The sequence below is a fragment of the Lonchura striata genome, chromosome 2 (genome assembly GCF_050655825.1).
Source record: "Lonchura striata isolate lonStrDom1 chromosome 2, ASM5065582v1, whole genome shotgun sequence".
Taxonomy (NCBI): Eukaryota; Metazoa; Chordata; class Aves; order Passeriformes; family Estrildidae; genus Lonchura; species Lonchura striata.
In genome coordinates this window covers 149,169,573-149,196,175 of record NC_140704.1, presented here as the reverse complement: position 1 = coordinate 149,196,175, position 26,603 = coordinate 149,169,573, and the positions used below count along the sequence as shown (strand labels likewise).

Genomic DNA, 26,603 nt, shown 5'->3' with positions numbered 1-26,603 from the left:
ATGCTGAGTGTGGCTGCTCTCGCTGCCTACAAATCCTTCAGCTCATTTCGTGTGAGATGTCTCTCTTCAAGTGAGTAAACCACAGATGTAACTTTCTGCAAAATTACCAACTTTTATTCCAATCTGACTGAAGCCATTGAGTTACTTAAACAGATTGACCTGACTTGGGCTTATCAATTTCTTTAATGAGGTGTCCTCTGCAACTTCTGCTTGGCTTTTCTCCATCCTCCTCATTAAAAAATTTATTTTAGAATCTCTGTTCCAGGTGGAGTCACTGCCAAATAGTTGCCTGCGTATATGCCTGACCCTTACACCCTAATAATGCTTTAATTTTCATTTTTAAATCTAGCAGAGACACTGAGAAATCACCTTGCTTACAGATATAGGATTTGGAAAGTGTTTTAACTCTAGGTGAGGAGCAGCAAGGAGCAGCAGTGAAGAGGGTACTTCTTCCCTGTGGCTCCATGGAAATAACCCTGCATAACAGAAAGAGTTTCAAGATTAAAATGCTGCTTTTTGTAGCCTGGGTGAGATGTCTTTTTACAATCACCTTTTAAAACAACAGGGACAGATTCCACCCAGGCTGGAGGCATAATGACTTCCCATTGAAGCTTCTTTATGACATTGAATCTTCAGGATCAAATGGTGGATATCTGAAAGGTTTACCCAAATTGTAGGGAAAAAAAATCATTGTTGATGTGTAGAAAAACCAGTGTGCTTCTCTGGGATGAGTGCATTAAAACTGGTTGGATAATCCAGATTTACTCTGATAAAACTTTCCTCTGTCCTTGAGCATCTCTCCCTGGGCACATTGTTCTTGATGCTGATGGTCCTTCCCCTAAAGCTGTTGAATTGACTGATGTTGGGAGATTGTTTTGGTCTTTTTCCTTGATCCATTAAGGTCATTTATGTATTGTACAGCAGACAAGGCCAGGTCCTCCACATATGCATGAATTCAAACCTGTTTGAAGGCCTTTCTCTGGGTACAAGGAGAATGCCTGTTTTGTACTCCAGATCCTTCCGCTTGAGCCTTCACCCAAAAGTACCTCCCAAGTTCTTCCTCCCCTCCAAAAAAATAACAGGCAGTGCTGGCTGTCTCCTTTCTGCTCATAGATTATTAATCCTTCAGGTGTAAGGCTGAGCAGAGCCCTCAGTGGTGGGAAGGGAGATGTCCTTCAGTCTTCCTTTCAACAAAGCTGACTTTCTGCAAAAGCCCATCTTGTCCATGTGTGTTGGGCACAACATGTACAGTCTGGGAACTCTAAGGAAGCCCAGACAGAGAGAGGGAAATGAGTGATTTTTGGGTGCCTGTTGTATGCAGCATGAGGTATAGGGCAAATGCTCACTGTGAAGGTGCAGGGACATCACATCAGGTACTCTGGGAACATTACCACTACTGCTACTTTGCTTTTTTTTCTTATATGGCAAAATCTCTGTAGAGTTTAGATGACAGTGTGGGAAGAGGGCTAATGACCAGGAGGAGTTAGATGCACAAGTTTGCAGCCAAGCATCCTCTTGTTGTTGTCTCTCACTCTTTCCCTGAACAGAGTAGAGTTCCATCTGAGCTGACCAGGTTTAGCAGGAACTGGTTTTACCTTCCTCTTCTGCATGTTCTATCTATACTTAGTCGGGGCAGGTTCCTAACTCCACTGAAGTGTTTTGTTCTTTCATCCTGGTAGCAATAAATCCAATTTCATTTGAAGCTGCTGCAGAAGAAAAGCCTTTTGCTCTGGCAAATAAACCACCTCTGCTCCAGTCCCTCCTGCTTCAGACACACAGCCTTGCTGCTGACAGTGTTTCCATCTCAAATGCACAGTTAGAAGAGCAGGGCAGGGAAACCCAAGATATATTTTACAAAATAGATACCTTCTATGTAGAAAGACATCTCATTCCCAGACAGAGAGGAGGAGGAGTGTGTGGCTGTGGGCCCTGGAACTGGGTGGGATGCAGGGAAGTGGGGACAGCCCTGTGGCATTAGTGGGGACACTGTGTTTGAGATCCCAGCAGCGTGCTCCAGCCTCCTGGCTGCAGAGCACAGTCACAGTGTTTATTACTGACTGCTGTTGGATTTTTATTAAACTGATTCAGCAGAGCACTGGTATTTGCACAATATAAAGGAGTGGAGAATGATCCTGTGGTTACAAAGTTATGTGTGCTTAAGTGTCTTGCTGAGCTGGTATTAATTTAGAGAAAATGAGCAGGTGGTTCCTGCTTTGGCTTGAGTCTGGGGTGAGCGTGTGCCACCTGATTAGATTTAGGATGTTTCAGTTCTGAGTGCCTGTGTGCCTCAACACATAAGTTAATAAAAAAAATAGGATCATCCACCAGAAGAGCAGAGCCTTAATGGCACTGAACCATACACAACACCCATTTACCAAGGGTTTTCCAAGGTGGGCTGTCCAAGCAGTTGGATAATGAATGGAAAGTTGTCCAGAGGACCATGTATATTGGATTTGCAGGCAGAACTGTTGAGCTGTGCTCAGACTGACCACAGAGACCCCTTCTGACTCAAATAATCAGGTAGCACTCTGCATGGAAGCCACAAGAGTTTGGAGAAGGTGGTTTTTTTTGTGTCCTGTGGCCAGTGGGCCTGATCCTGCATTGCTGGGCTGGTTCTGAGAAACTGATCATTAAAATCAAAGAGGTTTTTGACTGACTAAGGCATTCAGACTGTATTGCTGTGGATTTTAGTTCCTGCCATTCATTTCCTTTGATTATCAGTACAATGCTTTATTTTTACAGAGCGTAATATTTTATTAAAGGCGCATTTGTAGCTAATAACATTTATGAAGAGGCAGCTTTGACTGAAATTGCATCTGAATGTCACTTGAATAATGAATGGGAATACCATATATCCATTAAAATTTGAACAATGATAACTGTATGTGTGTTAAAGTCCCCTTTTTGATGGATATGGCCAGCAGCCATTAAAATACAGTGAGAATTCTTGTTCACAGTCCCACAGTGGCTGATAATAACACTCTTGATAAGAATTCGCAGCTCAAGACACCAATTTTACAAAAGGGATTTATTGCAGCTAACAGCAGCTCTGAAGATTAAAACGTAGCCATCATTCAGTTCTACTTTTACTTTATTTTTTTTTAAGTCTCACGTATGTAAAGAGCAGATTTTACTTCCCCATCACTCTCTGGAGTTGGTTTCCTGCTGGGTCTTATTAAAAGTTACTCACTTTTTGAATATAAAATGTTAGCCAATATCCCCACTGGTTTAAAAGAAAAAACCCCAAAACTTTTCATCCTATTTTTAACACAGAGGGTCTGTAGAATTTAGAAATAGATGTGGCCAACTGGGTCATCTAGTCAATTTTCTACACCCCTCCATTATTTCTTGCAAGCCTTCATGTTTCTGGGCCTTTTAATGTTTATAGATGCATTGCTGCTGCAGCTGTTCTCCAGCTCAGTGATGTGTGTCACTGGGCTCTAACAAGGAGACTCACATGGCACTTTGAAGTTGGAGGAAAATAGGGAAAAATCTTCTTAATAGAATCTATCCCAGAAAGTGATTTTGCTTAGCTTACAGTAAATATGGGGTGCTTCAAAAAATGTATTAACTGTAGAGTCTTGTAAGTGTTTTCTTGGACCTACAAAGCTGATGCAAGAGGCAGTGTAGTACAGTGGCTGAGATGAGTGACAGATTTATATTCTGCTTTTTGACCTTCAAAAAGTCACTTAATCGAGCTTTTCCTTTCTCCCCTCATCCCTTCTGCAGAGCAGGGTTTATCTGAGCAGAAAGTGCTTACTAAGCACCAATTGAACACCTACTGTGCCAGGACCCTGAGCTTTATCTCTCAAGCCTGGTCAAATGCAAAATAATAAGTTGTTCTTCTGAAGAAATAGGTTGTTGAAAGAATCATGTAGGCTTGGGTTTTTGACTGGAAAAAAAAAAAAAAACCTGGATTTCTTAAGGATTTTGCAAGCTCAGTTTAGATTTTCTTCTATAATTATGAATATAGTTTGTTGACTTTGCTGATTCTTTACCTCCATTCCTGTGTTCAGGTCTGATCTGGCAGCAGGAGCTGGAAGGCTCACATCCTTGTGCATTAAACAGGATGCAGTGCCTAATTAGTATCTTGATTAAATTTGGTGATTAAGTGATCTGTAATTGTGTTTAAGCTTAGACATCCCAAGATATTACTCAAAGCCATGGTGACTGATCATCTGGTCAAGGTTGGGGTGGCACTGTGTTGATTAAATCTTACTTTAAGGAGAAGTTGGTTCACATCTCTGAAGGCTCTTAAAGCTCTGTGGAATTTTGCTACATCTCTCTTTGCTGAGCAATATGTAAAAGTACATCAAGTCCAAGTCTAGATAAGTAATAAATGTCAAGAAAGAATCTATAGAAGGATGTATTTGTAAAATATATTAACGGCTCCTTGTTTAATTTAAGAAGATAGAAAAATACCACATTACTGATACATTTCTGAAGTACAAAAAAAAAAAAAAAAAAAAAAAGAGAAAATAAATATATGCCAGCATCATAACTTCCTCTTGATGACTAAAACTATGGCATTTTTAAAGCCAGGGATGAAGCAATTTGAGGCGTGATTCAGTTAAAATCTCTGCCTTTCTCTGTCCTCTCAGAAAAAAACACCCATGCATTTTAAATTTTGCTCCTTTCAAATGCTATGGGATATTGATAAAATATGATAATAATAAAAAAGCAATGTTCCTTATAGCAAAGAAAAGGCAGTCTGGTAGTCAAATGTTTTTTTAAGCTTGGTGCATCTTGGACTGAAAGACTGGAATATCACCCAATAATAAGTTTGTGGAGATGAAATCCACTTGGATAAAAAAAGTAGAGCTATGCAACTTGACAGGCTGAGTCCTAAAGGGCAGCAATCCTGGATCCAATAGTCTCTCTCATTTTGAATAATTGCTGTGCAACACAGAATCAAACATTTATTGCTGAGTACAGGTGCATTTGCTCTCCCTGGTGACCCTCTATAAGCAAATGTGCAAGACGATTTTATTACCAAGACTGCAATTCACACAAACTGTTTGCTTTAGAGAATTAAATAAACCCAGACTAAGGACAGTCAATACTGTTGTTTTACCTTCTTGCATTTAAATGCTGCCTCCTGGATGGTTCAATAGCAAGCTGGAACAGGACAGAGGAGTTCTGTGTAATGATTCATGTGAAAAAAATTATCTTTGAGGAAAAGCCACAAGAGCACCAAAATCAAGGGGTTACTTTGTTGTAGACAAATTCAGAGTATCACCTTCATCTGAGCAGGCTGCTGTGATTGATAACTAGTGGGAATTCAGTTGATTGGAGAAATCTTGGCTAAAAAAATTTGTTTCCAAACTGGAATGGCCAAGCAGTGGCAAAGCTTTGATTTTGCTGCCAATGAAGCATTTGAAGAGTGAAACCATATTTGTGGCTGTGGTTGAAAGAGCTTCTAGGAGACATTTGACCCCATGCCATGAATTTTTGAACTAGGACCCTTTTTCAGTGCAAGGGAAAATGATAACTCGGGGCAGCCCTTGCCTGGGAAGGGTTGTGATCAGTCTTGCCTTTGCACAGAGCCTTCCCTGAGACCAGTATCTCTTCAGTGCAATTAAAAATAAAGGGGATAAAGGCATCTGGTGCCTGGCTTGTAATGATGACAGTACATTGCAGGGCTGTGGAGAGACATTAGGAGCCATTTACAGTGCCAACTAATGCCTTATTTGTTTTTCTACTGTATTCGTGGAGTGTTGACTGTCCCTTGTTAGGACAAAATGAGACTAAGCAGAGGAAGAAAGGTTAGTGCCTTTGGTCTTCTCCTTTTTATCTCCTTTTTATGACCAGGACAGGGCTAAAGCATCCCAAGTCTTTGTTGTCTTCATTATCTCCTGAGAACTCCATGCAGAGATACAGATCCAGATCCAACATAGCACCCTGGACTCTCAAACCTTGTGATTGCTTGCATTCAGACACAGGCTGGTGCTCTCTCCCCCAGCTCTGTGTTTTGAACAGTGAAAAGATAAAGGAAAAGAGAAACACTATAAAATGTATCCTGGATGTGATTGAAAGCATCTCATGGAAGCAAGAGTAAATACTGAAATGCTGATTTATCTTTCCAAGATCAACACCTGGGCTTTTTATGAGACTTGGAGTAAGGAATATAAACAATGGGTACAGCCACAGTAGGACTGACTATTCAGGCTATACCTCCAGTCTATCCAGTTATTAAGAGCCAGCACAGAGCAGTGCAGAGAAGTCATCAGAACATTGCAGGAAATCCCCAGCTGTTGCAGATCTGTTTGTGGGGCAGGGCTGAGATCTCCTAGGGTTCAGTCCCAGCCAGGATATTCTGGGGTGTTCATCCTCTGCAGGGTTCAGGATCAATCCTTCAGTCCCATGGAGCACAAACATCTCAGGCATGGGATGAAAGCCATCCTGGACCATTTTCTGTCTAACTCGGGGTTTGGAGCAGCAGCTTTTGTCCTGAGCAAAGAAAGGTGGAAAGACATCTGTCTTCTCAGCCCTCTTGAGAGTGATCTGGCAGAAGAGTCTTTACCAAAATTTTCTTTGTAATCATTTGTTAGATAAATAAACTGCAGGCATCACATACGGCCAAATGAAATGGAAGCTATGGCAAAGCTGTTCAAGGGACTTTCTCCTTCAAAACTCTTGTAATGGGTGACCCGGACTTTCAAGACAAATTATTTGGCAAGTGAGTTCAAACTGAATAAATTCTCTTATTCACTCAAAAGCTTGTGCTTCTTGCCAACACGGTAATGTGCTGTTGGGACAGGTAGAAAGGGCTGCTTTCCAAAAAGAACCAGATATTATGCAACAAGCTTAGTTATATTAATAAGTGAAAAACGGATGTACTATTCATTATCTGCTTTCAAATCCAAGTCGACAGTCAGTGATGATAACTGATTATTTCTTTCTTACACAAAGAAATGTTTGAGGAAAGACAGAACTCAGTCTTTAACATTCTTCTGATTTCACATTGGAGCCTGGTAATTAATGAAAGATGTTCCATGTGTTACTTGAAACTTTTCTGTCGGCTTTGTGATCTGAACTAGGTCTGACAAGTTTCATCAAGAGTCCTTTACAGGACACTCCCTCCAGCAAGAGTAATACCCTTCTTGCAGGACCTGCTTCTGAAGTTCCCATTGAAGTTAATTGACTTGATGTGGATAGACAGCATTTGTCTCTATTCTATTATTTTGTGGGGTTTTGTCCTGATTCTGTTGAATATAGGAGCTGTCCGGCATGTAATATATTCACTGTTATAAATAGGAGCAATACTAGAATTCATCCTTAATTGTTTTTAAAAAGGAATTTTGGATAAAACAGCTGGTGGAAAACATTTGAAAGACTCAGCTGGCTTTGCATGAAGTTGGAGCAGGCTCAAAATATACTGACAAGTCCAGCAGTGAAAAAAAAATCTCTGTTGTCAGCTGATGTACCTCCCTCCTCTGCACTCTGGGTATTCTCACTGTCTCTTCTTAGGCACTGAACTTCAATGTCTAAATTGAGAGCCCAGTAAATGAGAATGCAAGTTTGTTGGGTTTGCATGACAAGGTTTTGGCAGTGGGGGGACTACAGGGGTGGCTTCTGTGAGGAGCTTCTGGAAGCTTCTCCCCATGTCCAGCTGAGCCAATGCCAACTGGCTCCGAAATGGAGCAAGGCCATCTGCAATGCTGGTGGTGCCTCTGGGATAATGTGTATAAAAAGAGGGAAAAGTTGCTTCTCAGCACAGCCAGAGGAGAGAGGAGGGAGTATTTGAGAGCAACAGCTCTACATGCCCTGAGGTCACTGAGTCCTGGAGCATTCACCTGTGCAGGGCTCCCAGGCTGGGGCAGACCTGCAGCCATGGGAAGGACTCACATTGGAGGAGGTTTGGCTCCCTGAAGAGGAAGGAGCAATAGAGACAGCATGTAGTGAACTGACCACAGCCCACATTCCCTGTGTCCCTGCACTGCTGGTAGGGTAGCAGGAAGAGAAATCAAGAGTGAAGTTGAGTCTCACAATAAGGAAAGAATGGGGGGAAGATATTTTAAGATTTGGTTTTACTTCTCATTGTCCTGTTCTTATTCCCAAGTTGAGTCTGTTTTGCCTGTGATGGTAACTGGTGAGAGATCTCTCCCTGTCCTTGTCTCAGCCCACAAGTTTTTCACTATATTTTTCTCCCCTGTCCAGTTTAGGAGGGGAGTGACAGAGGAGCTTTGGTGGGCACCTGGCATCCAGCCAGGGTCAACCCAGTACACTGAGGCTCCCCTCATATCCAGTGGTGAGAGTGAATCTCTGTACTGTGATCACTCAGGGGAGGAATTTAACTCCAGAATTACAAGTGTGCGTTGAAAGCATGAGACTGAGGCTTCTGTCTCAGAGATGGGCTGGAACTGCACATCCTGGCTCTTACCCTGGGTGCTCGTGGGGAGTGACTCAAGAGCTTGAACACCTCCATTCAGCTGCTCCATCATCACAAGGATACTTACATTACCCTCTGCAGGAGCACTGCTCTCTGCATAAACAACCTGCTGTTCATATCACACTAAGCACTCACATTCATGTCTTTGCAACCTCAGTGGCCTGAAAGGGTTTGTGCAAATGTGAATAACTGCATGTGGCTTCCCTGACCCAGAGAAAGGCAGTATGTGAAATTTGGGCATGGATGGACATACACAGCTAGAAGAAAACAGATAAGAAACCAGTTGGTAATATATGCCCATGGCACACTCAGAAGTGCTCTTGAACAGCGTGGCTGGCAATAGTGTGGAGTCTTCTAGATGCAGGTGGAGGCAGCAGATAACTCTGGTGGCTTGTGCCAGGCAAAGCAGCTCCTGCTGCCAGGGCCCAGCATGGAGCCCTGGGGTTCCTTTGTAGGCATTGCCATGGGTTGCTGAATCACAGCCAGGGAACCAGCTGGTAGCTCTCTGTCTGCAGCTTTCTTTATCCCATAAAGAGTTTCAAATGCTGCCCCCCACTCCTTGCTTTTTAACAGATGACACTGAAGGCTTTTCACCTCTTTCCCCCCAGTTTTTTTTAAGGTTCTACCTGCCTCATCATGTCACGGGTGACGCCCCTGGCAGTTGACCACTGACTTCTGAACCATCAAGATTTTCATGGAATCATAGAGGCATTAAGGTTGGAAAAGACCTCCAGGCTTATCAAGGCCAGATGTCTTTTTTCCTGTGCAGAAACCAATCTGTGGCAGGGCAGGTCCTCCTCCCAGGGCAGGCACTAATTCCTCACCCCACCCCAGGCGGCTGCTCCTTTCTTGTGCTGGAGGCACCAGGAATGGGGCACATCCTGACCCTGGGAACAGCCACCCTGCCTCCCTGCTCAGCTGCCCTTGCCAAGCAGAGCTGCAATCTGGGCTCAATTCCTGAAGCAAAATGCAGCTGAAGCAGCTCAGTGTTACCCTCTGCAGAGACCAGCTGCTCTCACCTGGCGCCTGGCAGCTAATCACACTGACAGCAGCCATTGTTTATTTTCCTCCATCCTTGTCTTCCTTGTTTTATGGAAAATTAGAGCAGGCAGGCAAGCCATCCATCAGCCTATAAGTGCTGTAGAGTCTTTTGGCTTTGTGCTAAATAATTGTGCATTTTATTGCTATTTACACATTTATTTTCCAAGGCAATAAAATAGAAACTGCAGTCCTCAAGACTTTATATTTTGCATCTGTATCGCAGCAGCCACACAGGCTTCAGCAGCAGCATGCAACCTGCTGCCGTAAATTCACATTCTTATTTTAGTAGGTCTAACATTTATTTATAATTAATGTCAGAGACCTTACACAGGAATGCCAATTATTGATTTTTTTTTTTTTTTTAAGAAAAATAAATGACTTTTTTCTTATTACTGCCATAACAGCACAATCAAATTGCAGAGGCTAATCTTGTCCACAAGAGTGGAAGAAAAGGCTCTTAAAAACTGAGTGGGTGGTATACTTATAAAAAGCATCATGCAACCCCTTAACTCTGGAGTTTGTATATATGGAAATTATTGTGGGGGGGGGCAGGGGACAGTAATTCAAATTAGCAGCTCTGCTGGTGTCAGTGTGGGATCTTTCAATAGGAAAGATCTCCAGCAGGAGCCATTGTAACCACTGCAAAATCAGAGCCTCTGCAATGGCCAGGGGGCTCAGAGTCCCAGTGCAGCTCGGGATGGGGGCACCCAGGGTCTTGGGTGGATCCCCAGACTGCATAGCTGTGATTGAGCAGTGGCTGCTGTGCCTGCAGGTTTGCATGGCTGTGATTGAGCAGTGGCTGCTGTGCCTGCAGGTTTGCATGGCTGTGATTCAGGAGTGGCTGCTGTGCCTGCAGGTTTGCATGGCTGTGACTGAGCAGTGGCTGCTGTGCCTGCAGGTTTGCCCTGCCAGCAGTGCAGGTGGTGTGCAGCACTTCCCATACAATGGTTGTACATGGAACTCAGCTCCACAGTCACATACACAAGGATGTGAAAGAAGCCTTGAAACATATTTTTATGGCTTGAATCTCCCATTACCTGCTTAGTGCTAAGATATCTACCCATGCATTTGTAAATTAAATGGCCCTTATCAGTAGCCTTTGCACAGCTGGTGCTTCTCCTTCAGTCCAGCTATGCCAGGAAATCTGCTGAGGGAGGCATCAGACTTGGCAAAGACTGATGGGAACAGCAGCCAACCCCATCTTAAACTAATTTTTACCCCTGGCAGGGATGGCTGCCTAACAAGCGTTCAGAGGCTGAAACACAGCCCTAAAAAAGCTGCAGGTTGGAGGTGTGAAGGGGCTGCAGAGGGCAAAATAACGAGTCTGCTACTGCACCAGCTTCCCATTCCTGATGATTTACTGTCAAAAGGCTGAGCAGCTCTGGGAGAGGGAAGAAGTGGAGTTAGAAGCAGAGCTGGGAGCCAGGGATGGATGTTACATTTCTACCTCAAGCTCTGTAATGATGAGAATAAGATGTGTGCCTGCAGGCTCACTCACCCCTTCCACATCTGCAAAGCAGAGCTGCTACCAGCACGTCTTGTGTATGGTGGTATTTGGAGAGATTGCCAAAAAAAAAAAGGGCTTGCTGTGAACAGTTGTCATGGGGGTTGAATAACCTGCTTCTTTTGTGCCACCTTCCCCTCCAAGGGGTTCTCCTCCCACAGCAAGTGAACTTCAGTGGGTCAGGAAATAAAACCAGAGGTGATGTCTTCCCAAAGAGTTCTGTACACCGTAAGGAAGCCCTGCCTGTGTCAACTGGGAGGGCTGTGATGTCCATGCATGAATGTGGCAAGCAAAGCTGGATGTTGCTGAAAATGGGTGAGCTGTGTGATTCAGTCTGAGGAACAGCAAATCAATCCTGAAGGATTCTGCTCTGCCTGCCTGGGGCCACTGAGTGGCAAAAGTTGTGGAAAACAGTGGGGTGTGGATTCTCAGCATCTCTGGAAACTCATGCCCCAGACATCTCATGTGGAGTACCACAAATGGAAGCAGTGAATGCTTTGGCTGTTACTTGTTTGTCATTGCACAGCCACAAATGCCACCTGAATTCTGGCACTTCAATTCTGAATTTATTTATTTCATTTGTTTTTTTGGTTTATTTTTTTGTTAGCAATATTAAGGTTTTTCTTTCTTTGCTTGCTCATCAGGAAGATAGCTCTATTTTCATTTCTTAATTAGCTTGGTATTTCTTCACTCATTCAAAGATACCTGGCTGACTTGAAGTAAGGTGCAACGCTTGTCAAGCCAAAGGCTTGGCACACCAGGACTGGATAGCCTGAGGACAGGAGAACGTGTGCTCTCACAGAGCTGCACTGTCTGGGCTTGGGGCACCTATCACCCACAGCAACCTCACCTGCACAGGGGGGATGTTGCTGACAAGTCTCTGGGCAAAAAGGAGCTTTTTTCTTGCCCAGTAGCACTGGTGGGGCTGCAAAAATTTCTTCATTTCCTCTGTCTGCTATGACAGTGCTGGGGATCCTGGCTACCATACGTGCAGCTCATCTCCATGGGTTTTGTAAAGTTGTTTCTGAAAGTAAATCTTCTTTTTTTTTCTTGTGTTGAACAAGTTGAGCTGTAAGTTATGTTTCACCCCATGGATGCTACTGCAGACCCAACCCTAATTTTTTGAGTTGGAAAAGGCACCAAACACATCCAAGAGCCTGTAGGAATGGGACAAGAGGTAATGGTTTTAAACTAAAAGTGTTTAGATTCAGACCAGATGTAAGGAAGAAATTTTTATGAGGAGGGTGGTGAAACACTGTCATGGATTGTTGGAAGAGGTTGTAGATGCTCCATCCCTGAAAGCATTCAATGTTGGGTTGGATGGGGCTCTGAGGAAGTTGATCTTGTTGAAGATGTCCCTGCTCATTGCAGTGCAGTTGGACTAGATGGTCCTTTCAAACTCAAACCATTCCATGAGTCTAATAAAAGTTGTGGGGAGGAAGAGGGGCAATGTCTCTCTCATTTTTTATCCTTTGCCATAGAAGGGGTTTTATCTCATGGGAGGTTGGTTTGGTTCAGACCAGCAGAAGTTTGGACATCCCTGTGTGCCTCCTGTCCTCCTTGTACACAGCAGCATGACCCATATAGGGGTTAATTCCAGCAGTAAGTCTTGTCAGCAGGTCAGTAAACCTGCTCCCACACCCTTCCTGCTCCCTGCTAATCCAGGCAAATCCTCTTTCCGTGTGCCTTCTCCTGTTTCTTCCATTACCTCGAAGTAAAAAGGTGAGGATGAAGAAAAGGAAGTTATGGAAACACACTTTAGCCATTTTGGTAGGTGTATCAGAGAAAATCAGTCTCCCTGAAGTGCAGCGTGGCCCTTGCTGTCTCTGTGGGCTCTGTACAGGTGTCTGTGTGCAGTCTGCCCACTCTACCTGCTCCTCTCCCCTGCCTGCCTGGACCATGGCACCCCAGGTCTTTCCCTATCCTTCCCTGCACAGAGTCATGTCCTGTAAATAAGGCTGAGCTTATTTCCCAGGTTGCCTGTATGTAAAATCAGGGGGGCATTTCCCTTTTAGTTCATTTAGTCAGGAGAAAAGGGGGCTGAGGGGAGACTTTCTCTACAGCTCCCTGGAAGGAGGTGGTAACCTGATGGGGGTCAGTCTCTTCACCCAAGTAACAAGAGATAGAGGGAACAGCCTCATACTGTGCCAGGGCATGTTTAGAGGCATGTTTAGATTGGATATTAAGAAAAATTTTTTCACCACAAAGGCTGTTGAGCACTGGAACAGGCTGCCCAGAGAAGTAAGGAAATCACCATCCCTGAAAATATTCAAACAACATATGGATGTGGCACCTGGGGACATGGTTTAGTGATGACCTGATAGTGCTGGCTTAGCTGTTGGACTCTGTGATCTCAGAGGTCTTTTCCAACCTGAGTGATTCTGTGATCCTTTTCCCCTGCACTGCTGTGCAAGCCAGGGTGCAGCTTCAGCTTGTAGACTCTGCATGGGGATGATGCTCTGAGGTGATCCCAAAGAGTTTGGTTTTTATTCAGGACTGAGAGGATGGCAGCACACTGTTCCATCTCCACACCAGGCTTCTTTCAATTTCTTCTTTCAGTCCTTTAAAACCATTGAACAAGAGTTTGGGGAAACACATTTTTTGCTGCTCTCTTATGATCTGGTACTGATAACAAATCATTTGAGAGGCAAGAGAACTTCCTGTGCTGGTTGTTTGTGGAGAAGGAGTTAAAAATCCTCTATTAGTCATGTATGACTGGTTGGTGCAGCCTTTGCATGGGAGGAAACCTCTCAGCACCTCACCCAGTTGAGCCTCCCACGATCTATGAACAAATGTCCAGAATTAAAGCCAAACATCTCAGTTTCGGGTGTCAGCCAGGAGCTGCACCTCTCCAAGGGGCTCTGAGGTGTGAGCAGTCTTGTCCTTGGCCACTGTTCTGGCTGGTAGCTCCATGAACAGAAATGACTGCAGGTATTTGTAAAACTCAGGAAAGATCACTTTGCCTCCATGTGCTGGGTGCTGCTGCTGTGAGCATCTCTGCACTTTCCTCACTGAGGAAATGAGAGATGCACCCAATCTGCCATGCACATAAACCAGGGCTGGGGCAATGAAATTCAGAAGCAAGAAATACAGGAGGCTGCAAAATGAGAGGATTTCTATCAGCTGCAAGTTTGGAAACATCCTGGCAGCAGTGATTCTGGGAACTGGCAACTTGGAAAGTTCATAATCTTTCAAAAGAAGATCTAGCAGTCCACTGTGGGACAGCAACCCCTGGTATCCATTCTCTTTTCCTTAGGATGGAAACTCTCCAGCAACAGCAATTACCAAGTACTGGATCATCCCTCTGTAGCTGAGTGTGACAACACTTCTGGGGCTGGGAAGTCACATTTCATTTTTGAGGAAATTAAAAACAATGGTGCCCTTCAGCCTTCTCCTCCATAAGAAGTCATAGGTCAGTTCTCCTCTGGGAATGTCTAAGTTCTGTTTGGAATGACTTCTCTTTGGATGCTGTCATTATTTTTCAGCATTCACTTTTTATTTTTGAGCAAGAAAGGCGTAGTATAAAAAGACTAAAAACTCACATTACCCCGTTTAAAACCAAGCCAAGCAGAACAGCGCACTTCACAGAGTTTCTTGGTATACATTTCCTTGCAAATCTTAGAGAGATTTTAATTAAAAGTTTCTTTTTCCTTTCTTTAATAAAGGCAAAACACAAATAAAAATCTTGTAGCTGCCACTTTTAAAGCAAGCTTTTGGACACAAATTGGTGGCTCATTTAAGAGAAAACCCAAAACCCCAGGGCTCTGCTGCCTGTAGTCGCTGGGGAGTGGTAGTTTTTAACAGTGTGCCCATTAAAACTTGCCAGAAGCTTTATTTCTAGAGCAAGTGGTGACATTTTCATAAACTCCATTTTAAAAGTTACCATGAAATTTTTCATTGGAATGAGAGCAGGATCCCAAACTCATTGCAATAGTCATATGCACAAAACCTTGCAGTCCCAAAGGAAAGCTTCCCTGTCCCACTGAAAATGGAGGGATGATTTAGGTGGGGAAAGGATATTGCAGTGGGTGTGGGATCCTGTTCTCAGTGTTTGAATGGGAGGTGTGATCTTGAACCCAAGGACAGAATTTAGTTTTAGACGTTGCCCTGCTGTGGGTTTTGGCTGACAAAGGGCTCTTACAATTCTGGTCACTTTGGGAGAGTGACACTGAGGCTAAAGCTGAGGTTTCTGACAAACACCAAACCAGCCCATGTAGGACTGGAGTTTGTCTTTTGTTGATGCACAAGAAATTCTTGGTTTTCTAATGTGTCACTAACTGAGAAGATGCTGGAAAATATTACTGGGGAAAAGTCAGCAGCTAGGGCTTTCCCATCCTGTTTCAGTAATCAGGAGCCCAAAGGACAGAGCTCCCCTCTTTCACTCTTTGTCATAGGTGAAAGGATAAATTCAGGCTGATGTTTCCACAGCATCTGGCCTGCTAGACATTGATTTCTAGGTAGAATGTTGGCAGCACTGCAGAGAGCAAGACCAAAACAATATTGAATTGGTCACTACTTTCTTGTGTTAAAATTTCTCCCTTTACAAAATCAATTATGCCATTTTAGAATTGAAAAATTAAGTTCTAAATTAATTGAAGGTTCCTCTGCTAGTTATTTCTGTATGGCTAAGTGATACTTTGAATTTCTCTTTGAATGAGGAAGCCCTTAAATATTCAAGGATTGCTTCCTGTTTATGTTTTAGCCATCTAAGACAAGTGGAAACGATGCCATAGTTATGGGCATGTCTGTGTGTGTTTCTCCAGCATTCAATTATCAGCATCCAAAACCCCAGCATTACCATTTTTCATGCAGTTCAGGATGCCCAGCTGAGTGCTGTATGTGCAGCTCTGATGTATGCAAATCCATTTTGCATGCAGCTCTTGACATATTTGCAAATTCAGGATTATGGGAAGCTTTTTGTGTGCCGCTTTGATGTATGCTAATCTTTGTTTCTCTAAAAACACTTTAAAAAAGTCCAGACAAGTAGACAATATTTTTTCTTTGCTGAAACCTTGTGGTTTTTCTGTACCCAGGCTCCCCCATAGTTCAGAACAAAGCTTCCACCAGTGGTGTGCTAAAGGGCCATATTCATGTGCCCTGCTCTGGGCAGCTGCTTGTATCCATCAGGTACCAGAGACAACCTGAGATCTAGCAGTCCTCTGCATGAAAGGCAGCCTGAATCACTCATTTCTTCCTTGACTGTCACCTCTGTTGTAGATGCAGGGCAAAAGCTGGAATGGGAACCTCACACACAGAGGCTGGGTGATGCCTGGGCTGGTAGCAAGAGCACACAATGCAGCTGGATCCAAATAGGGACATAAATGATCAATCAATTAAAGTGGTTGCCTAATGGCTTTGTAATTCTGCCTCGTAACACAGGATATGAATTATCAAATGTGTTACTTATATCTATAATATATTTATTGTATTATTTATAGACTTCTTGTAAACTTTCTGTGGCTGCCAGACTTAGAGTGTGCATGGTAGATGAAAAACTTGGAAGTATTGTTTTGTTCTTGCAAGGTTTGTAGTGGGTGCCAGGTCCAGACTATACACAGATGCTAAAACACCTCTGAATTTAATTGTGGGTAGTTTGACACCTTTGTAGCACCATAAAGACTAAATGTAAATCCCAGGTTAATGAATAAGAAAATCCCTGTGGTGTCATTAAATCTTCCCCAGAGCGAGCTCAGTCTGCCCGATGAATAAATGTTTAATGCAGTCGGTGTCAGATGGAGCCATCGATTGTGAGAAACGCTGTTGGTTTAATGAGGCTCCCATCAGCTGGGCTCCAGTTAACAGCCCCACAGTGCCAGCAGCTGCTTGGTGTTTCTGCAGGGCAGGAATCCCAGCAAAGAGAGTCAGAGGTGCTCACAAGGGCACAGAAACATTTCTCCTAGATGCTCCTAGAGTTTTGGGATTATTGACAATATCATCAATATTAGCATCATTACTGTCTAATCTTTCTTGGCATTCAGAATTGTAGTGCTATGACATTCCCTGCAGTGCATTAATTACTTTCTTAATATCAGAAATTAATGTTTCTCACAACACATTCTTTGAAGTCATGAACAACTGTATTTATAACCACATACAATTCTCTACAGCTTTAACCAAGGAACAGGTTGCTGAATTGAGCTGGATACTCACAGATGGTGTAGCAAAACACCTGTGGTTGAGTTCCATTTTGTACTGGGATTTCATAGCCAGGTTTTGGTCATGGGACTGGGGTTGGGGCCACAGCTTCTGTGAGAAGCTGCCAGAAGCTGCCCCCATGTCCAGCAGGGGCACCTGGCATCCAGACAGGGTCAACCCACTGCACACCTTTAGTTCAGAGTACTCTGTAGTCTGGAATAATCCTCACCTGTAATCCTGTAAAATTAAAACAAATTCAGCTACAGGATTCACTTTTCAGTAGTTTTAGTTCACATCTGTTTCTACTATGCTGCTATTGTTAATTAGTCACTGTGTACTTGAATTACATGAAAGTAGTTTTCTTACTGTCTTTGGTGAATTAGCAAGACTTTAAAAACATTCCATAGTCATCCCAACATGAAGCTAAAAGTAAGAAGAGGTGATTTTATTTTCCTTTCTTTTACAAGGAGTAAAAGGAGTGCTTTGAACTTGGAGAGTTATGGTGGTGTTTTTGTTTTATTTTGAATTTCTAAATGTTTTGCTTTTCTTTAATTACCAAAAGTTACACTTCATTAAAATGTCAAAGACCCTTATTTTTTAAAATTTCTTAATACTTCAAATCAAGATGAAAAATAGGTTTAATTTTGACAAACTGATTTGAAACAAGACAGAAATAAAGATAAATTTTACTTGTGAAACTCCTTACCAGCTCCAATTCTAGACTTGTCATATCATGAACCACTTAAAAATTCTTCTAGGTGCAAGCACACATAGGTGTCCTGGAAATCCCTTTGATAACTCTTCTTTTCCAAGCAAAGAGTAGCAGAGCTTTGATCACAGCCTATAAATCAAGTAATGGCATGGGAAGGATGTGGAAACACTAGGGCAGTCTGTCCACCATGGACTTTGCTATCAAACTTTGTCAACAGGAATCAAACAGCAATTTTTATGTGTCCAGTTGTCTGGTTGGATGTTTTTTAAAGAACTCTTTGAAGTAGAGCAATTCACAGACATAGAGTGAAAAAATTTTAGTGAGTGAGTGAATTTTAATTTAGAATTTTCACCACAGAGTTGTTATTTTCATTGTCCCAGCTTTGGACTCTTGGTGTGCAGCCCAAAAAAATCCCATCTCAACCCACGGTGAATACTGGCCCACCACAGAAAAGTTCTCATCCAGTGGGTTAAACCTATGTGTCTGTCCAGCATTGCAAACTACAGGATAAGGAAGGGAAAGAGTATTTTTTTAAGAACTTGTACAAATATATTTGCTATTTAAAACATCAATGTGTCTGTGGGAAAGGGGATTTGGAATATATGAAAGAAAATGAAGTAGCCCCAGGGAAGCAGAGGTGCCATTTTCAGATTAATGGAGTGTGTGCAAAGCAGTAGGGCTCCTCCAAAATCACTTTCTAGCAAGACAGGGGCTGTGGAAGACATTCTGACCAGCAGTTTATTTTTCCACTGTTGTTTTTCAACACATCCCTGCCTGACCTGGCAGACTCCAACCTCTTGGCCATAAATGCTACTGTTCATGGCTTGGCTGGACAGTTCTGTCATCCCAGTGCTCCTATTTTGTCCTGAAAATACTTGAATTGAGGATTGAGCCAGAGGAATGGACCATAAACAGGTCAGCAGTGTAGCTGCATGTTAGGTTTGAAGTCATCAACAGATTCAGGCCTTTTCCCTGGCCTCTCCCAGTTTATCTCATGGTTGTTTCCTGGTATGAAGATGAGGCTGAGTGCTCCCTTGGCACCATAATGACCTGGAAAACTTAAGACCAAGCTCCCACTGGCAAGCTGTGGTGCATTACCAGTGTGCTTTTCTTCACTGAACCTGGCATGATACCAAGCCTGGCTGCAGTAACAAAAGGCCATTATATACACAGCGACTTACTCACATTATGGTTCCCAGTGGAAATAAATTGATCATGAGTTTATATCCATGGTCCCAGACATTCATGTGTTTCTGCATGATAAGTGACACCCAGGTGAATGCCATCCTTGCAGAGCTGGTGCCACCAGTGGAGGGAGCTGGGCTCTCCCCACCCTTTCCCTTCACCACAAACCCTCCTTTCACCTCCTCTTTTAAGGCTGGAAGTCAGGTGCTGTGTGAAAAGATGGTGGTAGGGACCATGATATTATCAAATAGGAGGAAATTTTATTGGGTAACAGAATGGATTATCAACATTTTTATTCTTAGAGTAACAGAATCATGGAATTTGAGTTTGGGTTGGAAAGGACCTCAAAGATGATCTAGTCCAACATGACCTCTCTGCCATGGGCAGGGACATCTTAACTAGATAATTTTGTTCAGAGTCCCATCCTACCTTGTCTCCAACACTTTCAGGGATGGGCATCTAGCAGCCTTCTGAGAAACCTGTTCCAGTGTTCCACCACTCTCACCGTAAAATATTCTACCTTGTATCTAGTATAAATATACCATCTTTTAGTTTAAAATAATTTTGCCTTATCTTGTCACTACAGGCTCTACTAAAGAGTCTCTCCCTACCTTTCTTAATCCCCCTTAAAGCACAGGGAAACTGCTTTGAAGTTCCCCCAGAGGCTTCTCTTTTCCAGGCTGAACAATCCCAGCTGTCTCAGCCTGTTCTTCAGAGGAGACATCCTTCTCCTCAAATTTACTCCCAGTCTTTTCATCCTGTATTGATACCTGGGGTTGCCCTTGTTGAACTTCATGAAGGAGGTTTTGGAGCCAGATAATCTTTCATGGCATTTGCAGTCCCATTCAAAGCAAAATTTCCCACTTGCCTTGAAGTCATGAGTACAGAGTGTAGCCCATGGAGGACAGCACAATTAATCCTGGGTATTAGCACTGTGATTTCTCCAGCCTCTGCAGGAGTGAACTCTTGGAATGTAAGGGAGGAGGATGTGGTGGAGGAAGGAATGTCTTCACCATGGTGGGAGGTGACAGGCATGGCAATTCTCCACACCCAAGGATGAGGGCAGACTCGTGACCTTTTCCAAGACAGATCCTCCAGCTCTTTCTTCAAACACCACAAAGGACTTTTCATTTCCAGACCACTCAGCAACAAGCCTGATAAAGTCTGCCAAGGTAAATACTTATTTTGAGACAACAGAAGGAAAATTCTCCACCCAAGTTTCTGTTGATCCCATACACATCTAGCACAAAAAGGTGCTTGCTTACCCTGACCTCACAGACCTGTTACGTGTGTAGGCAGGGCAGGCTGTGTCAGAGTACCAACAGGGAGATTCCTTTTTGACCTGTCCAGCCCCAACCTGCTGCCAAACTGCTCACTGATAAGGCACAAGTGGGTAATGATTTTTTTTCAGATCACTGGCACCTAAAATGCTGTGCAGGTTATGCTCCATAAACCATCTCCAGTTTTTCTTCTATTCACTGTGATGAATGAAACCCTGCCCAATAGCTGGCTTCACGTTCAAGAAGCATGGAGGAGTTGCTGCATTCAAATTTTTCTGGAGCTACTTTTTCTCATGGCTTAAATGCTCCTGAATGCTTTTTTTTTTCAAGGCAGTGTTGATACAGTTAGTTTGAGTTGCTTGGAGTGCATGTTTAATAAATCTGAGAGCATTATACCAACTACCTTGCCTGATTTCAATGCTGCGATGCCATCTGACAGTGGCAATCAAAGAGATTTATGCCTCTCAGCATGGTCAGTGATGGGGCAGAAGAGTTACAGATCATTTTCATCCTGATTAAATGGCAGGTGAAACTTGGGTCTGCTTTTCTGTCTGTGAGCACACAGGACAGCAGCACATATGCCATCTCTGTCAGGATGTAATGATGGGCAGGAGAAAGGAGCCAGTGAGCTCTGAGAGACAAAACACAATCTGATTTTAATTAGTCATAGAATGGTTTGTGTTGAGGGGGACTTCAGAGATGATCTAGTTCCAGCCCCCTGTGCTGTGGGCAGGGACCCCTTCCACTAGACCAGGCTGCTCAGGACCCCAGTCAGACTGGCCTTGAACACTTGCAGGGATGAGGAATTATATGGAATCCATACTGTAATTAAGGGGTGGGTGGGTGGATGGATGGATGGATGGATGGATGGATGGATGGATGGATGGATGCATGGATGGATGGAAGAAAGGAAAGGGATGTGGCAGCTTGTGCTTTTCCACCACATGGTGGCTTTTGGTGCCCTATAAGGGCAGGGCTCACCTTTGCCTGCCAGAGCATGGAACAGGCTGCAGAGGCTGTGCTGGGCCCTGTTATGTCTCCATGAGGCCTTCAGTGCTTGGTGGGACTGACCTGCTGGAGCTGAGGGCCATGGAGCAGGGGTCTGACAGGGGTCCCACCATCTTCTGGCTAAGATTCACACTCACTCCCTGTGCTCAGCTCTGACTGTCTGCCAGGCTGTCCTGTAATTCACATTCTGTCTCATGTAGCACAAGCTCAGAGGTCTCTGGTGAGGTGTCAGACCAGTGAAAAGTTTCTTTCTAAATGTCAGCCAGCTCCAGTCAGGGGGAGGCAGGCGCTGCTGAGCCTGGGTAGGGCAGACAAGCCTGTGGTTTGGAGTGGAGCAGTTCCCTCCATTGTTTCTCTCCAGGCCTAGCACAGACCTGTGTGTGAATTTATAATTTATGTGTTTTTCCTGGGACATGCTTTTTGTTGTCCTAGAACGAGATCTTTCATGGCTGCTGTGGGCCCTTTTGGGTACAGTAAGGCAAGATTTAACCTCCCAGGCCAGGGCTTTGAGACCATGGGTTCTTCAAGTAGCTGCTCACAAGAAGTGTGGACAGGAAAAAAGTCCTCAAATGGCAAAAAGGATGCTTAGGGACAAAGTGTCAGTGTTGCCAAATTTATAACATTATACCTGTCAGTGGCTTAGCTGAGAAACTACTTAATCCCTGTGGGTTTTACAGGGCAGGAATCTGAGCTGCTTCTGAAAATGGGCACTTGCAGTTCTGCTGCTGAGGCTTTTCTCAGCACATCCTCTTGAAGCCAAATTTGCAGCAAATCTTGAACTTACTGCTTTGAGTGCAGAGTTTCCAGTAGTAAAATACTGTGGGATGTTCAAAGGTTGTGTGGTGGCCACCATCAGTCATGAGAGAGCTGATGCAGGTCACACTGTCCGTTCCCATATTCTGACAGGACAGGTGGATATGTGAGTTTGAGTCTAAAGGATTTTGGGACCTTTGAGCTGCTCAAGCCCTGCATGGAACACTGGCAATGTCTGTGCTGGGATGCTGCTGTTCCCTGTTGCCTTTGTGCTCTTCTGCCTGTGGGCATGTGCTGTGTCTGGAAAATGCTGGCAACTTCCAACTTGAGAGTGTGTTTCACACCAGGGCTTTAATGTGAGTTACAGACCAGAAAAGCTGGATTCTGAACCATCAGCATCTAACATGGGCTAACAAAGATCTCCTCAACGTGGTGCTGGTACAAAGCACTTTTTTGCTAGGAAAGTAGGCATCAAAAAGGGACCAAACACCAATGTACTGGGACATTTACAGTGTGGAGAGATGAGTGGTAGTAATATGGTGATTTTTTTCTCAATGTTTTTTCATTATTTTCTTCATGGATTTTGTCTAAGGCCCATCCATGAAAATAAATTTTAAATAATTAACCATTGTGCTAATATTGTGTGGCTGACCTTGTGTAATGCTCAAATGCTCTTCAAGCCCTGTACCCCATAATCTGTCCCATGCCAAGGCAGCAACATATCTCAGTCCCAAAGGCAGAGTTGACTCACCTGGGTGAGTTTCATGCCTGAGGCTGAGGCTGTGCAGGGCCAGCCCAGGGAGGGTGCAGGCAGGATGCCCCTTCTCTGAGTTCTTGTGTCAGGTCCCACCTGCCCTGGTGCCCCCACACAGGGGCTCCTTTGGGCTGGTGCAGTTCATGGCTCCTGGGATGGGCCTGGCAGCAGCTCAGCAGAGCATTATTTAGGTTCCCCTTTTCTTTCTGTGCTCCTTTGTGGGTGTGTATGTTTGTCAAAGAACCTGACACGTGCAGTGAGAATACATTGCATTTGGAAGTGGATTTGTAAAAAAAATATTTCCTTAAGGCGTTAATAATTGCTTTATATTAGACCATTGTACTGATGTGTTTTTATCTTTGTTGATTACCAGATTTGCAGGGGACCAGGGACCATTCTTCAAATTATGAGTTTACAATGCAAATAAAATCTATATTGGAAGAGGGAAAAAAAAAAAAGAAAAAAGCAAATAAAAAGCTCTTCTTGCCTTCTTTCTAAAACGTGAGAAGACAATGACGACAATCACTATTGATTGAGCCTTTTACAATGTTAAATGTAGACAGAAGATTAAGCTTAATCCTCAAAACAATTTAATCACCCTGGACCCAATTCTGCACTCAGGACAGAGTTTGGAGGAACTTGTCTCTTATTCTGATCCTGCCTCTCTGCTCTTCCCAGGAAATGACCCTTTGCATTTTCCCTGCACTGCACATCACTGGGTATTACCAGCATAAATAAACAGCCTCAGGGTGCACAAAGGTGCCTTTCATGGGGACAGTGACATGGTTAAAAGAGGGAGGAGTGGGAAGGTAGCAGGCAAAATCCTGACCAGAAATAAGACCTTAAGCACCCAATCACTTAAGGTAGCTTAACCTGCTGCTTGCCTGGTCTGAGCTGGGATCTCTGTGCACAGGCACAGCTGCAGGCATGCAGTGCTAAGCTCTGCTCATCTCTCAGGGGACTGTAGCTGGGAGAGGGCTGGGCACTCAATCTCCCTACCTTAAGTCCCCAGAAATTGTTTCTGGGTCTGAGGACAAAGTAGGCTGTTCACAGATGTGCTAAGGCCGAGGTCATGCCAGGGATGCTGATAAGGACTGTGGCTGACATCACACTACTTGTAATGGCTTAATTTAACTATCACAAGTAGTATCCAGAAGTGAAACATTCCCAACAGCTGGGGTTGGCATCCCTACATGGTTTCCCACAACAGTCCCTGACCTTCCACTTCCCACTACCTTGGTGAATCCTGTGGAAATGCTTTCCCAAAGATTTATGCATCTTGTGTGAGCAGAGGGAGGGAGAGAGACACAGAGATAGTCTGAGATGTGGTACAAGATGATGTGAAGAATAAAAGTAATGTCTGAGTTGGATCTTCCAGCTGTTTTAAGAAATATATAAAAAAAAAATGCTCCAAGTCACACTGAACTCAAAAAAAAGTTTTACATTCATTTCAGTCATCAATTTCCTCAGGCTTTAAATCTAGATATATAGTCCCTGGAGCCTTTCTGTCAGCATGTATATATGTGTGTGTGTGTGTGTGTGTGTGTGTGTGTGTGTGTATTTGTATGTATACTTCTATCATAAGTATCTATAGGAAGCATTAACATTCAGAGGAAACTGTAAGTAGTAAGAATTAAAATAGAGTATCAAATTTTCATATCCACAAGGAAAAAGGGCCTTAAGAACTCTGGTTTCTTACCTTCCCATCACATGCTAAAAAATCAGGATGATTAGGAATTTGAGGAATTTGAAGACATTGTAGCTCACTGTGTAAACACTGGTTTGGGTTTGGGTTTCTTCCTCCTGGAGTTATAAATATAAATTTAACCTTAGCTGAGTTACAATAAATAAATAAATAAACCTGGTGAAATGGGTGCTTGTTTTGGAGGTCAGAATTGTTTTATCAACAATACTCCATTTTATAGGCTTTTCCAAGAAAGGCTGGATAATCCCTCTCCCTTCTCCTCTTAAAAATGCAGCAGAAGAGCAGGAGCTGTGTTTACAAACACTGCCTTGGCCCAGCACTGACAGCAGTGGGGGGTTGACCCGCCAGCATTGCAGCCCTTGAATTATCCACTCCATAAATGGAAAATCAATTTGCTTCTGGGATTCAGCATGTTTTTGGGTTGTTAGAGGCTGTGTTTTTGTTTAGACTCACAATTACATCCAGGCTAGGAAAGCAAACGTGTCTGGGCCGTTCTGCAGCGCAGAGAGCAGCTGGCGTGGATGGGGCTGTGCACTGGGGCTGCTCTCTGAGCTCCTTTTGACTCTCCATGGCACAGTGGCAGCATCCCCATCACGTCTCTAAGGTTGGGATTCCTGAATTTTACCCAGGAATACTTCAGAAGATTTCTGGTTAGTGTAAAAACTTCCCTCTGCAGCATTAAAGCGAATGCAGGATGGCTGCCTGATTTACTGGTGCAAGGAGCCCAAGCAGATGGGGTTAATAAAGCCCTTTGTTATCCAGCCTGACCCACTTGTCAGCCCTCGAGCTCCTGTAAGTGCTTGTGGAGGGGCCAGACTTAAAATAAATCTGGAGGCATTTGGCAAACAACAGCTAATTGAAGGGCACATGCTGCCCATCACGTGCTGAGGAGGAGAAACCTGGGGCAGAGGCTTAAAAACGAGGTCTGAGGTTCCTGTTTTTGGAACTGGCTGTATGGGACTGTGTAAATATTTACACACCACCTCTAAAAGCCAAAATCTAAGCTGTTTCCAAGGTGCTGTGTCAAACCCGTACAAAGGCGGTTTGGCCTGGGGCAGATCCCCAGGAGAGGAGCCAGCAGGAAAGCTGGGGATGCTGCACTGCACTTCCCTCCTGCTGGATAAACAGCACATTTGGGTGATGCAGTGAGGGGGGTCCTGCCTCAATGCCCTGCACAGAAATGGGTTAAAATGATGAGGTTTCATGGTAACAGTCGCAGTTTTGCTGGCTCCTTGCTGGTCTGAAGTCCGCAGCTGAGAAGGGAGTGAGACTTTTCTCACTGGGCTTTCACTGTTCATAAATTGCACATATTCTGACACGGTTGTTTCTCTGATTTTTTCCTACCTTTAAAGAAAACAAACAAACAAAACAAAGAGTGTTATTTAAGCAATGGCACTTTTGGGACTTTTTGTAGACATCTGAAGTTTTATAAACAACATGTTTTTCTTCCCACTAAACAATGCCTGTCCCACAATGGCATTCCCACAAAACACTGTGGGATGAAGGGATTAATTTTATGACTTTTCAAAACTTGTTTAAATCACTGCTGCCAGGCAGGCAATGCCAGGAGGTGAAGGGAGAGCAGCTCTGGGTGCCTCTCTGCCTAGGTTGGAGTCAAGCTGTTATCACCTACCTTTCCTTGACAGAAAAAAGAGCAATTTTCCATGTGAAACAAAGGCCATTTATACTTTCATTTCCTCTGTTTGTCCCAGGACATATGAGCTGGTCTTGCTTGGCTTTCTCTAATCTCAAATACAATCCAAATCCTTAAGAAATTAAGCTGGCTGGGGAAAGAGAGAAGAGAAAAGGATTGATTCATCTTCCTCTCTATCCTGCTCCTCTCTCCTTTGCTGGGTGCTTGCTGTTCAGCTGCTCTGAGTTATGAATACTTTGCTGCATATCTTGTGGCTATCAAGGTCAGCCTGAAGGAGAGAGGTGACTCATTGTCATTCAAATAGCTACAAACTGTAATACAAATAAGGCCAGAGCAAAGCCAGGAGGCTGATTCAATACAAAGAGACTCTATGTCCACAGGTCGATGCTCTGCCCTTTCCAAAATTTCACCCTCACACTCCTCAGTGTGCAAATACCGGAGCAGAGCTTGAAGTCAGGGCTGCCATTTCGAGGGCTCTGA

General features: G+C 43.8%; 1 protein-coding gene across 3 annotated transcripts in view; it reads left to right on the top strand.

Annotated features, from left to right (window-relative positions):
* The window catches only part of ST3GAL1 (ST3 beta-galactoside alpha-2,3-sialyltransferase 1), a 94,257-nt gene that overhangs the window by 25,382 nt on the left and 42,272 nt on the right, over positions 1–26,603 (top strand). The window lies entirely within an intron of this gene.